This window comes from Macaca fascicularis, chromosome 2, assembly GCF_037993035.2.
Source record: "Macaca fascicularis isolate 582-1 chromosome 2, T2T-MFA8v1.1".
Taxonomy (NCBI): Eukaryota; Metazoa; Chordata; class Mammalia; order Primates; family Cercopithecidae; genus Macaca; species Macaca fascicularis.
The window spans coordinates 138,685,145-138,702,830 of NC_088376.1; positions in this window are offsets into that span (position 1 = coordinate 138,685,145).

Below are 17,686 nucleotides of genomic sequence, written 5' to 3' on the forward strand. Positions count from 1 at the left end.
TCTGGGAGCACAGGGAGAACCATGAGAGGAAATGTAGGCAAAGTATGTACTCTGTATATTTAGGGAGATTCCTAGTGCATGACATTTGGGACATAAAACCTCTTATTTTTTTGTGAGACAAACAGACTTGATTCAGGCTTCTCTATGCTATTTATGAGCCCCAAGAAGTCTTAGCTACAAGGTGGGGGACTTGTGACTTGGGAGTTTGCTATAACTATAGGAAATCTTATGTTAACAAAACAATATCAAAGTAAACCATTTCAATGAAGTATATATAGATATCTTAAAAAAATTATCTTACTTTCCTCTTCAATCTGGCATAGTTTTCACAACTCTAAAACTGAGATAATAATAGTCACCTTCCTCAGTTATTGGAGGGAATAATTGAGTACTACCAGCCTACAAAATGCGAATAAATGTCAGCTTTTAGTAATAGTATTATAATTGGTATTGAATAATATAATTTCTGATATGAGGGATCATTCAAAAAGGTTGAGATTCAAATTTTCTATTATCTACAGCTAGCTTAAGAGTTTAATATAACACTTTGACATCCATTTTTTTTTTCTTTCCAAAACTAGCAATTACATCCAGTTTCCAACATAGCATAATGAAATATTTGGATACAATTGTAATGTTTTGTATTTGAGAAATCAAAGCTAGAGACTTGTTCAAGGAGACATAGCTACCAAAGGCAGAGTCAGGGCTCGAACACAGGTCTTCCAATGAATAGTTATGAAATAAGACAAACTATGATAAGTCTTAAAAGATGGTAGTATAAGTTCTATTGTGGTTCAGGTGAAGAAAGGGGAACATCTTAATGGAAAATAGGATGGCTAGAGGGTGCCTGTTCAAAATTCTGTTCAATTGCTTACATTTTGCCTGGATGTTTCTACGGATTCCACTGAATTAGTCAGCCTTACTGATTTGAGGGTCTGACCATAAAAATTGGCTTCAGAGTCATTTCATCCTAATCTAGTTAGAATCAGCTTCACCCTTTTCACTTACATGATAAATCAGGCTCAAGCTTTGCACTCTGCATGAAAGGAGGTTGGAAATGAGTTCCAATTTAGAATAGGACCATCTGCACCATATGTGGGCCATCCAATTGTGACTGGCTCTGCCCTGGCGACCAAAGTAATTATGGATATATTTCAGGGTGTAAGTTAGTAGGTTTAAAATCCTTAATTGGCCAAGTTTTATTTTGTTAAAATCCCTTTGCTTTCACTTTGGAAAAAAGTTCAGTAATCAAGATAAAACATGTAATGGACTATTAATTAAAATCAAATTTAATTTTAAAAAATCCATGATGAATATAACATTAAAATTTTAAACGAAGACAAGATTCAATACTTCACAGCCCTTCCTCCCTATCTTCATCCTAATCTGGCCCTGGTTCCAACAAAAGTTTATAAAAGTAGGCAGCCAGCCTACAGGACACAGTTTACCCATTTGATCTAAATCTAAATCTAAATCTAAATCTAAATCTAAATCTAAATCTCTCTATATATATACATATGGCATGAAAGTGTTTATCTTGATTATGCAGTTTGGGGGTGCCTATTTAAATATTGCTTCTAAGGCAAGTGCCTTTCTAACCCCATCTTGGTCCCAAATTAGGTTCCAAGTAGATATACAGTTGAGATGCTTAGTTAACCCACTGTCTATCACACTTAACTTGCTTATATACCAACACATTTTTGCATAATATCTCAACACTTGTGTTCCAGAAAAGTCCTGGTGTGGAAAATCCCACAGAATAAAGATTAATAGCACGTATTCATTTCATGTTCACAGTAACCATGTGAAGCAGATGCCTTTAAGATGACCCTCATTAAGGAATGAGAAAGATGAAGCAATAATGATTAAATAGCTTACCCAGGGCAACATAGCAAGTAAGGGATGAGTCTGAGCTTTAGACTCAGCCGGGATGACTCAAGAGTCCATCTCCTAGGCTGCTGCACGAAGTTGCCTGTGTTTAGCAGGAAGTAGGAAGCAGGAAAGAGAGCCCATGTAGTGCAGAGCAAGAGATATAGAATGGGGAAAGAATGTTTTCCGTGGGCATTCTGGTTCCTAGTTTGATGCTATGTGATACCATCTGCATTTCCGCCCTTGGGTCATGAGATTCTTCCTGTATCCTTGGAGAAATTTTCATCATTAACTTACACTAGCACAAGTAGATTTCTGCTGGTCCTCAAAAGATCTTCAATACAAAAACAATCGTGGATCAAGGCTGATTGTTCCAAAACTCCATCCTGATAATACCCACATTACTGTCTTACTTTGACTTCTGTACTAGTTTTTATCATCTCAACAATCATTTCATTTGTATTAAATGTTTATAATTTTGTCTATACGCTATTTTACAACTATTGTTATTCTTTTAAAAATAGTGACATATGAACAAATATATATATACAGTTGATCCTTCATATTTGTGGATTCCACATCTGCAGATTTAACTAGTCACAGATTGAAAATATTTTTTTAAAAATTATAGCTGCAATTGTGCTTAATATGTATAAACTTTTTTCTCTTTTCATTATGTTTTAAACAATACAGTACAACCACAATTTTTACAACATTTACCTTGTATTGGGTATTATAAGTATTCTAGAGATGCTTTAAAATATACAAGAGGATGTTTGTAGGTTATATGCAAATAGTAGGCTATTTTATATAAGGGACTTGAGCATCTGTGGATTTTGGTATGGCAGGGTCCTGGAACCAGTCCCTCAGGGACAGCAAGGGAAAATTGTTCTCTTCTCTTCCCTTCCGTTCCCTTCCCTTCCCTTCCCTTCCCTTCCCTTCCCTTCCCTTCCCTTCCCTTCCCTTCCCTTTCCTTCCCTTCCCTTCCCCTCCCCTCCCATCCCCTCCCCTCCCATCTTCTCCCCTCTCCTCTTCTCTTTCTTATCTCTTCTCTTCGTTTGTTTTCTCTTTTCTTTTCTTTTCTTTTCTTTTCTTTTCTTTTCTTTTCTTTTCTTTTCTTTGAAATGCAGTCTTGCTCTGTCACCCAGACTGGAGTACAGTGGCATAATCTTGGCTCACTGCAATGTCTCCCTCCCGGGTTCAAGCAATTCTCCAGCCTCAGTCTCTCGAGTAGCTGAAACTACAGGTGTGCACCACCACACCTGGATAGCTTTTTTACTTTTAGTAGAGATGGAGTTTCACCATGTTGGCCAGGCTGGTCTCGAACTCCTGACCTCAAGTGACCTCACTGCCTCAGCCTGCCAGAGTGCTGGGATTATAGGCGTGAGCCACCATACCTGGCCAATTGTACTTACCTTCCAACTGTACTGTCCCTGTGTTGCACAAGCTTTGTGCTCCCATTCTATCTAGTTGTGTTGTATGCATAGTTGTCACACAATAACTATTTTAGAATAAGTAAACTCCATTTAATAACCATTTATATTTTTACCCAGGTACAAGAACAAACATCATCTCCAACATTTTTAATATGCAAACACATATTTTAAGTATGAAAAGATGTTTGCTTTCTGTGCTGTTCACACTGGAATAAACAAGTCTGAATTATGAGATGCTGTAATTCCTTAGAGAGACACTGATGACAATAGAAAACATGAGTGCAAAGCTCAAATGGTTTTTGTGTTCACCAAAAACTCAATTCAAAATTATGTCTCAATAATTCAACTTTCTCTATGAGGTTGTTTTATTTTTAATGTTATAACCTTCCTAGATTAGAGAACCAAGCACATAATATACACAGACAAAATAAAACAGAGCCTAGAAAAATTTTCAGGCATTTTTTAAGTCCACTACAACTGAGTGGTATGAGTAATTATTTTATTTTCATAGCCAGTGCAATGGTGTCTGAGTCTGCACCAGTTTTGGATGGTATTACCTAAAGTCATGCTTTGGAAGAAATGATGGAAATGTACTAGAAATACAATGCATGTTTACGAGCTTACTTTGTGAATTCTGGTATCCTTGAGGTTATTCAAATCCAAAATAAGCATATTGAATTCCAGATGGCAAAATCACAATCCTAGAAAGAAGTGCTGGTAATTCTAATGCAGATTCTAACAGTTAGAAATTATTGAATAGCCATCATTTGAAATAATAAGAATTAAAATTACTGCAATAAGTCAGACTTAAAGCCTATGAAAAATTCTATTCTCTCTCTATTTATTGCAAAAGTCCTTTGGGAAGGCTTAGCTGTCCCTCTCTGATATCACCCTTAGAGGGTCAGAAATACGTCCTTCTGAAGTCTTACATACTTGAATTAAATTTCTGGACTTGATTTTCTCATTTGTAAATTAGCAATGATAGTACTTATATCAAAAGAGTACTATGAGGATTTCATCTTCATGGATAAAGTTTATATTGGCTATGTTATAAATATACAACATTGCTGTTTTTATTTGTAATTATTTTACTCATAGTGTTTATGTCTCTGGCATTAATTTAACTAAATTTTCTTTGAGACTATATTATAAAACTGTAACTATAAGACATTGCAGTGAACTGAGATTGTGCCACTGCACTCCAGTCTGAGCGACAGAGCGAGACTCTGGGGTTAACCAAAACATCCTCAGGTTTACGACTTGCTAGATAAGAAGGACTAAGTTCAAAATTGGCCTTTCAAGTTTCAGAAGGTACATTTAACTCTTTGTGTACTACTGTCTGGCCAAAGATGAACCTTGGCCACCAATCAGGGTTTTGTCAAGGGGAAATTTCCTCTATCATGGTACTGTTGTGTGCCCCATTTCCTCTGGAAAGGCTTTTTCTTTGGCTTGACTACTGCAGCTCTCACTTTTGATTTGACTCTTTCTTTTCAAGATTGAATGCAAGAAACACATTTTTGTAAAGATATCTCAGAACCTCTTACCATGTAACAAAGATGCCTATCCTTTCTAATTTTTACTTTGCACTTATCTGACCTTACAACTAGACTGTGAACTCTTGGAACCACTGCACTATTTTATACAATTTTGTATCTCTTATATCTAAACCAATGTTTAGATAATCTTAGGCATTAAATACACTTTGAATGAATGAAAAACAGTGTAAGGTATGTAGATTTAAAAAAAAATGGGGCTTAATTTTCACAACCAGCTGGCTACTCTCTTCTTTAAAATAAATCATTTTGGAAGACATCATCATACAGGCATTTATCACTTAGTGGCTCTGTTTACCAAATGGGACACTGATTGCCTAAAAGAATGAACATAAGACCCAGAATTACCAGTGGAAGTCTTCTAGGCATGAGGAAAACCCAAGTTAACTTTGTTGTTAATAACAACAGCAACTATGGGAATGAGTATAAAGGAAATGATATAATATTATCTATTATTTTATAATGTTAAAAATAAGCCGAAGACAAAATCCATCTAGGTATTTATTGACACTTGCTCTAAAGAATTCAGATATTCAAGTAAATACGTTCAGCAATTTTGTATATTGGCTAAATGTTATAATGACAGATAGCATGTGAATGGGTTTGATACACATTCTTATTTCAAGCAGTAACTGTTCTTATAGAAATGTTTCATCTGTGTTGCGAAACTCTATAAAAGTGAAAAGATAGCATTCATTTTCAGAGTTTGTGATGCACGAATATTTTTCTGGAGTCTCTTTAACCAACTTTTCTTATATATAGATTATATTGCCTAAAACAAATTAAAAACACAAAGACTATATTCATTGGAAATCCTGCTTTTATGTGCAATGAAAAATATGTTAGACATTAATGAGCTGGCTGGAGCAGCCTTATATTTATTTTGAATCTAATGCGTTATATTTGCATGGACATAACCTATGCAAAAACTCAGATTATTTAAGTGCTAAAATTGTGGCTATATTTAATTCTTTATTATTTAATTAAATATTATTAAAGATGAATACTTCATGATCAAATATGAGAGTTAGTTTACCAAAATATAAAAAAAGCTAATGACAGCATCTTCTTTCTTGATGTACTTTGGACATGTATTTATAATATGAGTTACCTGAGACATCAGGGGCCAAATGTCTCATAAGTGATTATGCCAAATTTATAAAGATTTGAAAAATAAAATTTTTAGAGCTTAAGGAGAAAGCTTGGTTTACAGCATAATTTGTAAGTGTCTGCATCTAGTTGTGGTTTTTACTTATTTTTCATATTATCTAATATTACACCAATGACAATCAGAAGTCAACTGACCTAAATTTTTAATATCTGATACTTATAACCTACCTTAGAATATGTGGAGGTCATCTCTGGATAGTCATATCTACTCACTGAGTTAAATTGAAGAATACATTTTTTTTTCTGCTTACATAACTAATTATCTTAGTGATTCTAGAGAAAAGTTTGTGTATTTGAAATTAAGAAGTGGTCAAGCCCTTTTTATTGAATTTTTATTGTTTATAACATTTTATAAATGTTAAAAATGGGCACAGTGACTCATGCCTGTAATCCCAGCAGTTTGGAAGGCGGAGGTGGGAGGATTGCTTGAGAGCAGGAGTTTGAGACCAGCCTGGGCAACAAAGTAAGACTCCATTTCTACAAAAATAAAAAAAATTAAAAATTAACTGAGCATGGTGGCACACTTCAGTCGTCTGGTAGTCCCAGCTACTGGGAAAGCTGAGGTTGGAGCAATGCTTGAGCCCAGGAGTTTGAGGCTGCAGTTAGCTATGATTGCACCACTGCACTCCAGCCTGGGCGATAGTGTGAAACCCTGTACATATGCAGACACACACATTATGGATCACATATGCTCAAAAGGCCACTCAAAAGCAGAGTATCGAATCTAGAGTAAGAGGGTTTGTGCTTGTTTATCTATCATAATCATAATTATTTCACTTGCCTGGGAGATCAGGAGTTAAATTTAGAAGCATGGAAGTAAGCTTTGAGTCTTTTCCAAACATCCCCATGAACCTAGGTTTGTGGAATGAAAATATTCTTCTTCTCCTGAAAAGAACACCCCAGCCATTAATTAGTCCCAGTGATGTTTCTCTTTGAGAAAAAAATTATCTCAGTAATTTAGAACCAAAAACAACACCCAGAGAGAAATTCAATAACAGTATACACTAAATCAGTGACCCCATAGTCACAAATAAATAATTCTGGTTTCATATCTAGAAAGTGAAACCATCGCCCAGAACATTTCACCTCCCATTGTCCATTTGCAGTCTGCATCCTGCCAAAGTTACAAGATTTGGGTGTGAGAATTTTTAGAGTCCAAAGAGGTATTTACATATTCTGTGGCTTATTGTAGCAGAACATTTTTATATCTCTCTGAAGATTATGTACACAATCTTTAAGAGCATTTTGGAAAGAGCGGGGACCTCAAACTCACATGTATTTTTCATTACTTTCCAGCTGCTAGTTCTTAGATTGTCAGAATTGGGATAATAACCTGCAGACTACCACTTTGTGTTTTACTAAAAGGGAAGATTGGGTTGCACCATAATCCCTAATTGAGGCCGAATTAGAATAAACGGCTGTTAAGCTCTCCAGCCTAATTGTGAATGGTGTGTATTTGACATTCTCTAAGACATAAATTAGAATAAAAAGAACATTTTCAGAGTCATGGAGTAGCTTTGCATTAATGATGGCCTCCCTTGCACTGCTGACGGTCTGCATTATTCAGTCATTATCAGGACTATTCAGTGCTGAATGATTTGTTCGCCCAGAAATTGTATGACCTGACCAGATAAGTAATATCTGTAGTTTGTATTTATCCTTATGACTGCTTACTTGGGTATGGCTTCTTTTATCTCTGTTGTGAGCTTACTTACTGCTGCTCAGCGGGATGTACCATCAGTGACATAAGCTTTATTCATTTCCAGATCCACAGCGCTGCATCAAAGTACTAAATCCTGCAAATGTGAGGAAAACTCAAAGGCTTTAATCATCGGACTGGCAATTGTCATTGTACTGCTGCCATATGTCAGCGCTGAAGTTAAGTTTCATGTCTGTGCGCTGTAAGGAAGGCATGTGGCCATGTGTTGCCTGCTTGTTTGTTTAAGATAGAGTCTTCCCTGCTACTGGAATAACTTTGCCATTCACATCCCTTTCATCTGCACAGAATGAAGTAACCATAGTCCTACAATGAAATGTGAATGTGTCCTTTCAGAACTGATTGGTCTATTTCATAACTCCTTTCTTATTCTAATTAAACCAACTCAGGAGAGAACTGTGTTTTAGCATCTTGGGCTTCTGAATGACAACAAAGAGTGGCAGGAAAGAATCAGAGGATGTAGGAAGCTCTCTGCTGTGAAAGCAAGGTTTAAAGGTCTAGAGGATTTTTCCTCCCAGCAAAGAGATCATCTTTTGAAATCATCCCCATCCGTTCCCCTCTACACATACCAATTTCGGTTTTATAACACCCCTTGCTGTGCATCTCTTGGCAGGAAAGTTGCCCATCTTGCAGAGTCTTGCATGAATAATTCATTTATATGTCATGCTGACTCTTGAAAGCCTGGATTACAGCTTTGGAGGAAATGTTTAATAGGATTCTTCCAAACAATCCAAAATATAGCTCAGAGTTCTATGAGTTCTATCTCTTAGAAAGCCTCGGTGCAATAAAAGAATTAATGTGCTGGAAGCCCAAACACACTTGAGGCCATTCAACCTGCATTGAGCTAAACTGTAACCTAATAATGAAGGTTAGTATTTTAGATTAGGGTTACTGTTTCTCAGAGACAGGATTCTTAATTATAGGCCTTGAGTTCAACATACTGGCACAACTGCTTTTTGTTAGATCTTGAGGTTTTGGATTTTTTTTTTTTTAACATCAAAGGACCTTGGAGAACCAGGCAGACAAGCAGCTGAGAGAAGTATTGAGTTAGATGAGGGCAAACAAACTCTACATATATCAGGCTGCATGCTCACCTGCTGTTACTCAATGATGCTGTTCTTTAAACAGTGATCCTGCTGTCAGTCAAACTGGAAAATTTAAAGATCTTCTGTAGACTCAGTATCTTACCTCTTTTAGTCCCTGTCTCAGTGATTTTATTTTATCTACTCACCTTTACCTCCTCTTCCATTTTCTGCAGAGCCTTTTTTGTACTCCCTTCAACGCTTGCCTATAACAAAGTCTTTAAAATATATTTACGTTACCCATTAAAGGACCGATTGACCAAATTTTAACCCACTTTCACTCTCCCAGGATGGTTTGCATATTAAACCAAGAAGAAAGTCATAGACTTAAAAGAATCTATTGATTCTACTGAGGCTTGTTCTTTGTTTGTTTAATAACTTTGAAAATGACAAAAATAACACGTGCTTGTTGTAGAAAACAAAATAGTTAAAGCAAAAGAAAGAAAATTAAAAAAAATAATAACCAATAACATGTTGACATTGTGGAATATTAATTCATATTAATGTTTATATCTATATGTGGATCCATCTATATGTCTATAGATTCATATATCCATGTATGTAGCCTTACAAAAGTGGGATAATCTACAGCGGAATTTTAAATAGCAATTGAATTCCAGCAGAGTATCTATTCCTTGGGTTTTCTCTATCTAGGTTGTTTGGTTTTAAACTTTTTCAGAGTCTTTTGCATTAGTGTAAGGAATTTGGATTGGATATCTTCCTTTTTTGCCCTCCAGATCTATAATCACCTTTTAAAATTCTGCTCTGTGCCTTGTGAGGCTAACTTGATAGAATTGTATCTATGGGCTTTCTTACCCTCTGGCCCTTGATTGGGTTCAGCCAATGAGAGAATCAACAGGAGCCCATCAGAAAGGGAGAGTGAGATTAGGGTATTTTCACCCAGTTTCCTTTCTTGGGAAAGGGAGTTATTAATAGCACACAACTCTTTCTTCTGCTGAGTTTTAGTAACCAACTCCTCCCCTCTCTCCTTCAGGCCTAGGGTAGTAACTTCTTATTTTAGTTATTATTGCTGCAAAGTAAATTATCCCAAAACTTAGTCACTTAGAACTACAGTTACTTATTTGCCACAGAATTGGTAATTTTTGCTTGGTCAAGAAGGTTTGTTTTTGCTTTTCATCACTTCAGCAGGAGTGGATTAACTTGGGGATACAGTATCTATTTCCAGGAAGATTCCCTCACCTCCTGGCAAGTTAGTGCTGACTGTTGACTTGGAGTTCAACTTGGACTGAGGACCAGGGGCCTAGGTTCTTCTTCACATGAACTTCTCTTCGGCTGCTTGGACTTCCTCGCAGTACAGTGTCTAGGTTCCAACAACAATCTTCCAAAAGAAAACCAGGCATATGCACTGCATCACTTTTATGATACAGCCATGGATCATTTTGCATCATTTTCTACTGTAATCATAAATGCTCAAAGATTCAAAGGAATGAAATAGAGACATCACCTTTCAATGGTAGAATACCAAATGAAACTGAAAAGAGCATGTAGGATGAGAAATATTAGAAATAAGGCAATTTATCTGATGGTTTCTGACTTATTAGCCACAGAGTACTGTACTACCTTTGGGTAGTTTACTTTTGTAAACAATGTCTGTATTAAATTACACTCAAACTACCCAATACGAGTATGCCATATTTTTTCACTGGGACTCTGCTTAATACAGGATTGAGAGTAAATAATAGCAGGGAAGGTAAAGGAGGAGGGTGCCACTTAGCAAGATATCAAGAACTAGCCTAAATATCTACTACAGCGCAAATTTTTAATACAAATATTTTGATATCACATAAGTTTTCATTGGAAGAAAGTCTCTGTTAAAAGAATATTTTAAAATATCACTGTTTATGTCTTTGAGCATCATGATATCAGTTTTAAAACTTGTTTCCTGCCGACTGTACTAACTCCTAATCAAAACTCCTACAAGTCTATGCTTCTTGCCAGGGAAATTCATTTTTTTCTTATTGGTTAATTATCAGATATGTACAAAGAACGTGCAATGTTCAATGCACTTTCAGATGTGTTAACAAAACATTATCAACACTAGATCATCTGACTTTTCCATATTGACAGTCAAAGTATCATTAACCCCAAATTTTAATGCTCTATTCAAACAGTGGCCTCATGCAAAAATAGTTTTAAAAAAATACTTCAATAAGTTTTTTTCTTCTCTTTCTCTACTGCACATCTCTTCTCAGATGAAGCCCTTTAGGTACTTATTGAACCTACAGAAGGAAATAAGATGGCATGAGTTAGTATATATTCTATTTGTCAGTACAAGTGAAATAGAATGGGGCTATGTACTTTTCAGAGGATGGAATGGAATTCCCTTGGAAAATAAAAAGAGAAAAATTCAGTATTTTGGCTAGAGGAATATAAGTTAAAGATAATACCTCTTTTTCTACTTTCCTTGTGGCCTGTAGGAGGTTTTCCCTGTGTGAAACTGAAAGTGGTAGAATTGGTAAAGATATTGCAGCAGAAATAAATGAAGAGATGCAGGAATAAGTCATGGAAAAATTTAAACCTCAAGTAATGGTGCGTGTGTTTGTCTAACTATTTTAAATCAGAGTCTTGAAAAAGAGTCACAATAAATTATAATACAGAAGAACAATCTACATAATACTCCCATTTTACAAAAATACTTCTAACACAACTATAAATATTCTGGCTTGAAATATCTGATACTTTCCCCCCATTGCCCCTTGTGATGTTAGAGCTGCCCCTTAGGTCATTAGATCAGTCAGACACCAAGCAAAAGACAGAAATCACACACAGTTTTACTAACAGAGAATGTCATATGAAAAATTGTAAACTACGTGTGATGTTGTTAACTTGACAATCGAAAAGGCAAAAGAGTATCATAGACAAACTAAGGTATCATAGACAGATGACACACATGAGAAGCAACAGACACTCGTAGGGCTGGGGAAACAGAGGGAACAGGGTGGAATTTTTAGAACCTTGAAGCTTAGAAGAGGAGCCCTGAAGAACGAACACACAAAGTTCTGAGGCAGGACTCTGCTTAGCTGGCCTAGTGTCTCAGCTCACAGGAGGAACCTGCCAAGGTCTGGACATAGACTTCTGACGGGGGATCCTAATTAGCTGGTGCTAATATTTCCAAGAAGGACATTATGAAGTTCGTTCTGCAGGTGCTGAAACACCTGTACGACAGCAACATAGCTGCTTTGAGGGTGAATATAGTAATGTAGGTTAGTACATCATAGATACATATTTTTTTTTTTTTTTTTCTTTTTTTTTTCTGAGGGTCAGGAAGCTGAGGACCAAACCTACATCCATCCTGGGCTGAGTGGTACCTCCCCACCCATTGCTAAGGACACTGACTTTCCTGAGGGGGTCTGGGGTATCACAGAGCCGCAGGGGCTGGGGAGATGGGCAGTGGGTCTAGGCCCCAACTGGAGGGACTTTTGTCCCCAGAGCTCAGGGTGGGCAGGTCCTCCCCTGGTGGACTTCGTGAGACAGAGCAGCACACGTGGCCCAGTGGCTGTTTGGTAACAGGAAGAAACCACTCCAGGGACTGTTGGCCGCCTCCCCTCTGACTGGATTCAGTCCATACATAGATACATATTTAATAAACTTTATATGTATTTTTTTATCATCTATTATCTATCTGTCTATCGACCTATCAATCTATCTACCTACCTACATAGTCAATTTGTCCCATTTCCAGGATGCTGACAGGTAAATAGTTCAGGAGTTTCTGCTATGCTTTTTCTTTAGGTTCCATTCCTAGTGATTGCTATAATAGGAAACATTATGAGTTTTGACTCATTTGGCAAGCTTGTAGTTTCTTCCATAAACAGCCTTTTTATTCTGCTTAAACTCAAGCAGATGCAAAGGAGATAGAAAAGCTGCATGTATTGATCATGTATGGTGTACTAGCCAACTGAGCTCGGTGCTTTTTGAAAATTATCTCATATGGTTCTTGCCATAATCCAATTATACAGATATTTTTGTTCTCATTTCTCATTTTACTAGTGAGAAAACTGAAGTTATAAAACGTATCAGGAGATACACATAAAATAAATGAAGTGGGCAGGATTCGAAGCTAGAACTACCTCCTTCAAAAAGATTTCAATCTTCCTGCCCCCACCAACTTTGAAACCACTGCTAGCCCATATGGTGTCTTTGTGCTTACTAATTAAAAAAAAAAAAAAATGCCGTCTCGAGGCAGACAAAACCCCACGGGTACACAACCTGGCAAGAGGATTAAACATTTGTGTGTTAGAAAAAGGCACTTCTGCTTCTGGGTAGATGCAACTCTGAGTCAGGTCACACAGCTTGGAGACCAGAGCACGGGTTTGATTTTCACCTTCTTTTCACATCCTGAGTCGGACACCCTTGTGAGCAGCACAATCTGTGCAACTGAATACCATGGTCGTTTTTAACATCACTTCCATCAAAATAATGTTCCTGTTTAAGATCTCTCTTTCATTCAGATTTCAGCATTAAGAGGACAACATGCCTTTCTGCCATAAAATGTTTTGTTTTTCTCACTTCTCTTTTATATAATAATGCTAATTATGTAGCAAATTAGTGACCTCTTGCTGCATAACAAACTATCTCTAAACTTAGAAGCCTAAAAGAACAAATATTTATTATCTCACATAAATTCTTAGGGTCAGAAATCCAGGAGCCACTTTCCTTGATGGTTCTGCATTGGGACATCCCATGAGATGGCAATCAAGCTGTCAGCCGGACGTCAGTCATTTGAACTTTTCCGCAGCTGTGGACTCTTCCTTTAAGCTCATTCACAGGGCTACTGGAAGGAGGCTTCAGTTCCTCACCACACTGGCATCTCCACATAGCTGCTTATCACATGGTTGCCACCAGAAAGAGTGGTTGAAGAGAAGAAGAAAAATACCAGTCACAGTGGAAGCTGAAGGGACTTTTGTAACTGCACCTCAGAAATGAAGTATCATTTTTTCCTGCTGTAATTTTTTCTTTTTTTTCTTTTTTTGAGCTGGAGTCTCACTGTGTCACCCAGGCTGGAGTGCAGTGTCACAGTCTCGGCTCACTGCAACCTCCGCTTCCCGGGTTCAAGCGATTCTCCTGCCTCAGCCTCCTGAGTAGCTGGTACTAGAGACGCGGCCACCACGTCTGGCTATTTTTTGTATTTTTAGTAGAGACAGTGTTTCACCATATTGGACAGGCTGGTCTCGAACTCCTGACCTTGTGATCCACCCACCTCAGTCTCCCAAAGTGCTGGGATTATAGGTGTGAGCCAACGTGCCGGGCCTTCTTCTGCTATATTTTATTGGTCCTACAGAACAAAATTAGTACAACATACAAATGGTTGGGAGCCAACTTAGAGGGTGGTGAGCAAATATAGACTATAGCAAATAAGACTATGGTCTCATTATATGTGCCAACAACCTGAAGAGATAAAATGGCTGATACTCAGTTGATCCTCAGTGGTACAACTGTTGACTGGCATTTATTTTGATCAAATGAGTGTTGTTCCTGATTTTTCTATGCTCATGCCCAATCAGTTGTTAAATATTTTGATCATTATTCCTGGAGATAGGTATTGTTGCTATCATCAGCTTACAGATGTTGAATGTGAGGTTTCTAGACCTCAATTTCCTCTACAAATAAATGCTAGAACCAAGCTTGGAACCCCCAAACTTTCAATTACTATGCTATTACCTTCTTTAGTATATTCAATTTTAACTTCAATTCATCACTTCTGGAAGTAAGCGGGCACCACACTAATACCAAACATGTTTCTACATGAATAAATTTCCATAACATATTAAATGTAAAAGCCTCTTTTAAAGCTAGCTTGATGTTAAAAATCAAAGGAAGAGATTTTATCATTAGACAGGTCAGAGGCTCACTTCACCCCGTGTTCAAAGAGCAGAGTCCATGTCCCAGATAAAGAGCTTATCTCATTTTAAGGAAGACATTCTATATTACTGTTTTCTTTCTAGCTGATATAACATTTGGATTTGATTTTTAAGGGGATAACCCTCTCCCCAAATATTTGTGTGTGTCATTTCCATAGGAGTGCATTTAGGGAGACCAAGTGGGAGATCCTACTATTTGCATACTCCTCCAACAACAGAAAGACTGAGTTCTATAATTATGAAAATTATCAGTTAAAATTGGTTGACAGAAAAAAAATGACAACTTGGCTGATTTTTTTTTTTAATTTTTAAATAGATACTAGGCATGTTGTATAAGTGCTGTCTGAAGACTGGGTTTAGGTATTTTGTCAAAAAGCGGCAAATAATAACACATATACTTTGTGAAAAAATACTTAGTGGATGTGATTCTTTTATTTTCAAAATATAGATCTATGCATAAGAAGAATACATGCAAGGTATTAGTAGCAACAGATTTACTTCTTATATAGTCATTATTTCAGGCAACATTTATAAAGGCCAACTGAAATTGAAGCTACGGCAAATGCCCAGATATAAGCTTAGGCCAAAACCCTCAAATTTGCAGTTATCAATATATCCTCAATATATCAATGGCTCCTTGGCTACAGGGTAATGTAAACTAAGACAAAACCAATCTGGTTTGCATAAGCTTCGGATATTTTATTAGCCATGTGGCATTTTCCAGTCTATGGAAATTAAGCTATGGTCAGGGCCAAGTCTGACTAAAAAAACCAAAAAAACCAAAAAAACAAAAAAACAAAAAAAAAAAAATAGGCAATCACACAATTTTAACAAGCTCACATGTTTTAATATAACCTCAAATCTATTTTCACTATTTCCATTTCCTGCCCAATAACCACTCCCATACTGAGATGCAGGGACTGAAGCCTCCTTTTTTTCTCCCACTGGAGAAATCTTATCTTACTCTATTAGGCCATAAATAAACACTAAGACCCATGCTAAACCTCAAAAATCCTAAACAAATATGCAATATATTCTTCATATGCTCACCTATTTCTTTCTTATAATGGCTTTCCCTGGATCTGTGGTTCAGATGCTTACTTTGTGACAAAAGTATTTTGATTCAATTATCTGTGAAGGGAAATATCAAAGAAAAACCATCATGAAGATGTCTGGCCTCTTAAAAGTATGTTGCCTTTAGGAACTCATGTTAGAAGTGTAGGAGCTGACGTTTTCTGTCTGAATTCAATTTCAATTAGATTTTAATATCAGACCTCCCTCTGATTATTAATATTCCACCTCCCAATTTTCAAAAATGTAATTTGTGATGCAATAACCTTGTTGCCTCTGTATTTCCATCATCACATTTGCCCTCACTCCACATTCTATATAGTCTGTGTGAATAAGCTCTTAATCAAAATCATATTCCATTCTTGAGAGTATAACATTCCCAAACTAAGTTTGTAAAAGCGACATCTTTTTCACTCAAACTTTGTAAATTACGATCTTAACATCAATGGTTTAATGTAGTCTCAGAATGAGGAAAAAATAAGGAGGGAAGTTTGTGTGTTTTAATAGTTCTTCCTTTACTTCTAATGAAGATAAAAGTTTAGATGAAATTTAATGAGACATTTGTCTATCAAAGGTAAAGTCTATGCAGTATCTCCTGGACAATACATAAAATGGGCCTCTTTGAAGGAAAAAAGGAGTTCTTCATAATTAAAGTATCATGTAATAGTAAGAAAAAAATAAATCTACAAATCACTGATGGAATATCCATGGTGTGGTATGTTACCATTTCATAAATTTTGACTATCCTTACAGAAATTGAATTAACCCAGTCTAAATGCAAATAGGCTTTATTTATTTATTTACTTATTCATTCATTTATTTATTTAAGGCCAACTTCAGTTTCTAGTAGACACCAATAATGTTGTAATGAGGATTGTGAGATTATGTGAAGTCATTGGGGAAGATTATCATGATCAATTAATGATGTCTGTCATGAGTTTAGCAAGGAGAAGTTGTAGTACATATATATGCAAAATATTTTGCATCTCTGGTCTATGTGAAGTAGAACAAGACTGATGGTATTAGTCCGTTCTTCACTGCTATAAAGACATACCTGAGACTGGGTAATTTATGGAGAAAAGAGGTTTAACTGGCTCACAGTTCCACATGCTGTACAGTAAGCATGGCTGGGGAGGCCTCAGGAAACTTACAATCATGGTAGAAGGTGAAGGGGAAACGAGTGTTTTACATGGCTGGGGCAGGAGGAAGAGAGTGAAGGGGGAAGTGTTACACACTTTTAAACAACCACATCTCTTGAGAACTCACTCACTATCGTGAGAATAGCAAGGGAAAAATCCGCCCCCATTATCCAATCACCTCTCAACAGGTCCCTCCCCCAACATTGGGAATTACAATTCAACATGAAATTTGGGTGGGGACACAGAGCCCCAAGCCATATCCCTGATTAAAGTTTTCTATTATTTTCCTATTATACATTAGGAAAATTTTCCCACACTTTTGGAATTAGAGCTGTCAGGGCTGAGGTTTGGGAATGAGAACTTTAAAAAATTTCCCCCATTGATTATAACAAGGAGCTGAGTTCAGGAGCCATTGTTTTAAGAATCAGATTTATATCAAGCTTATTTTTTAATATTTAAAAAAGTTTTGTGGACACATAGAAGTTTTATATACTTATGGGGCACATGAGACATTTTAATGCAAGCATGCAATGTGTAATAATCACACCATGGAGAATGAGGAATTCATCCCCTTAAGCATTTTCAAACATATTTTTCATTTCAGAGCTAAGTGGTAAGCAATGAGTGAGTGTGTGCTTGTGTGTGGCAGGCAGGAGGGGGCAGTATAGGAAAGAAACAATAGAATTCTTGTTGACAAAGGACTGCTTTATTGCTTTGCAATTATTTTGCATGTGGGTTTTTGTTATTATGGAGATCAACTTCAGAGG